We start from the raw sequence: 2500 nt of genomic DNA on the forward strand, positions 1-2500 counted from the left end.
TATAGTGGTTAGTACTCTGCGTTGTGGCCGCAGCAACCCCGGTTCGAATCCGGGTCACGGCAGCTTTTGCACATTTCTGGATTATTTCCCTCAAGCCCGGGAAAAAGTGGGTGTGCAAAGCTGGACCTCGCCATGTCGGCTCATCTCTTTTCTTGAGGCTTCGGAAGAATGGAAGAATGCAGCTCTGCGAACCGTGCTGCTGTCGCATCGTCTCTGGAAACACACTGATCGCATGCTAGTCAACTGGTTTTGTCAGGGCCAGTGGCGCAATGGATAACGGGTCTGACTACGGATCAGAAGGTTCTAGGTTCGACTCCTGGCTGGCTCGGCGGTAACTTTTGACCCCGCGCCGGGAGGACCGCCACGATGGCCTTCTGCCCTCTGCTGGCCAGTAGATTTGCCGCGGCCTTCAGTTTGTCTACATGTACTCTCTCGTCAAAAGCCAGTCAGTCGCTCCCGGACCTCAGTCACACTCCTTTCAGTCTAGCACAAATGCATGCGCGCCTTTGCTTTTCTACAAGACGGTGGCAGAGTGCCTCCTCCCATATGGTCTAGCGGTTAGGATTCCTGGTTTTCACCCAGGCGGCCCGGGTTCGACTCCCGGTATGGGAAGCGCTTTTGCCTTCCCGTCAATGTGGGCTCCTTACCAGTAGAGCCCTCGGCTTAAGGCATTGCCCCCCAACAGTGCAGTCTGTCTCCACCTGCATGGGCTCTCCTTCACCTGCTGGACACCTTTCACATGGCTAAAGACTGTCTCCTTCAGCTTTGCCAACCGTGCCCTTCTTCAGCTGCTTTTCCCAGCCTTCAGCATCACTCCAACTCTTTCACACGCACATGTGTGCCGAGAGGCAGGGAAACGTCAGCGTTTGGCCATTTGTGGATTGGTGCCTGTGGGTCGAGGCGGGTGTTTGGTGTTTTCTGCAAATTAGCAGCACACACAACTCGTTTACGGAGTGGAAACTGCAGCCGAGGAGTGCTCAGAGGAGCCAGCGCGAAACTCGTCAAAGGCTGGTCACAGAGCACGCACTCTGAGAGAGGAGCTTTACTGTGGCCGGAAGAGCACGCAGCCCGTGGTTAGCCGTGATCGTATAGTGGTTAGTACTCTGCGTTGTGGCCGCAGCAACCCCGGTTCGAATCCGGGTCACGGCAGCTTTTGCACATTTCTGGATTATTGCCCTCAAGCCCGGGAAAAAGTGGGTGTGCAAAGCTGGACCTCGCCATGTCGGCTCATCTCTTTTCTTGAGGCTTCGGAAGAATGGAAGAATGCAGCTCTGCGAACCGTGCTGCTGTCGCATCGTCTCTGGAAACACACTGATCGCATGCTAGTCTGTTGGGTCTGTCAGGGCCAGTGGCGCAATGGATAACGCGTCTGACTACGGATCAGAAGATTCTAGGTTCGACTCCTGGCTGGCTCGGCGGCAACTTTTGACCCCGCGCCGGGAGGACCGCCACGATGGCCTTCTGCCCTCTGCTGGCCAGTAGATTTGCCGCGGCCTTCAGTTTGTCTACATGTACTCTCTCGTCAAAAGCCAGTCAGTCGCTCCCGGACCTCAGTCACACTCCTTTCAGTCTAGCACAAATGCATGCGCGCCTTTGCTTTTCTACAAGAAGGTGGCAGAGTGCCTCCTCCCATATGGTCTAGCGGTTAGTATTCCTGGTTTTCACCCAGGTGGCCCGGGTTCGACTCCCGGTATGGGAAGCGCTTTTGCCTTCCCGTCAACGTGGGCTCCTTACCAGTAGAGCCCTCGGCCTAAGGCATTGCCCCCCAACAGTGCAGTCTGTCTCCACCTGCATGGGCTCTCCTTCACCTGCTGGACACCTTTCACATGGCTAAAGACTGTCTCCTTCATCTTTGCGAACCGTGCCCTTCTTCAGCTGCTTTTCCCAGCCTTCAGCATCACTCCAACTCTTTCACACGCACATGTGTGCCGAGAGGCAGGGAAACGTCAGCGTTTGGCCATTTGTGGATTGGTGCCTGTGGGTCGAGGCGGGTGTTTGGTGTTTTCTGCAAATTAGCAGCACACACAACTCGTTTACGGAGTGGAAACTGCAGCCGAGGAGTGCTCAGAGGAGCCAGCGCGAAACTCGTCAAAGGCTGGTCACAGAGCACGCACTCTGAGAGAGGAGCTTTACTGTGGCCGTAAGAGCACGCAGCCCGTGGTTAGCCGTGATCGTATAGTGGTTAGTACTCTGCGTTGTGGCCGCAGCAACCCCGGTTCGAATCCGGGTCACGGCAGCTTTTGCACATTTCTGGATTATTGCCCTCAAGCCCGGGAAAAAGTGGGTGTGCAAAGCTGGACCTCGCCATGTCGGCTCATCTCTTTTCTTGAGGCTTCGGAAGAATGGAAGAATGCAGCTCTGCGAACCGTGCTGCTGTCGCATCGTCTCTGGAAACACACTGATCGCATGCTAGTCAGCTGGTTTTGTCAGGGCCAGTGGTGCAATGGATAACGCGTCTGACTACGGATCAGAAGATTCTAGGTTCGACTCCTGGCTGGCT

General features: G+C 55.5%; 6 non-coding genes across 6 annotated transcripts in view; all 6 read left to right on the forward strand.

Annotated features, from left to right (window-relative positions):
• The window catches only part of trnah-gug, a 72-nt gene extending 10 nt beyond the window's left edge, over window positions 1-62 (forward strand). The window contains exon 1 of the tRNA in view: window positions 1-62. This exon is cut by the window's left edge and continues 10 nt beyond it. This is a non-coding gene — a tRNA (tRNA-His).
• A 478-nt stretch (window positions 63-540) lies between these two features.
• trnae-uuc lies at window positions 541-612 on the forward strand. The gene has a single exon. It is a non-coding gene; the product is annotated as a tRNA-Glu (tRNA).
• A 465-nt stretch (window positions 613-1077) lies between these two features.
• On the forward strand, window positions 1078-1149 carry trnah-gug. Its single transcript has one exon. It is a non-coding gene; the product is annotated as a tRNA-His (tRNA).
• A 193-nt stretch (window positions 1150-1342) lies between these two features.
• trnar-acg lies at window positions 1343-1415 on the forward strand. Its single transcript has one exon. It is a non-coding gene; the product is annotated as a tRNA-Arg (tRNA).
• A 749-nt stretch (window positions 1416-2164) lies between these two features.
• On the forward strand, window positions 2165-2236 carry trnah-gug. Its single transcript has one exon. It is a non-coding gene; the product is annotated as a tRNA-His (tRNA).
• Window positions 2237-2429: 193 nt separating this feature from the next.
• Window positions 2430-2500, forward strand: part of trnar-acg — a 73-nt gene continuing 2 nt past the window's right edge. Inside the window, exon 1 of the tRNA in view lies at window positions 2430-2500. This exon is cut by the window's right edge and continues 2 nt beyond it. This is a non-coding gene — a tRNA (tRNA-Arg).

The sequence above is a fragment of the Alosa sapidissima genome, chromosome 10 (genome assembly GCF_018492685.1).
Source record: "Alosa sapidissima isolate fAloSap1 chromosome 10, fAloSap1.pri, whole genome shotgun sequence".
Classification (NCBI taxonomy): domain Eukaryota; kingdom Metazoa; phylum Chordata; class Actinopteri; order Clupeiformes; family Clupeidae; genus Alosa; species Alosa sapidissima.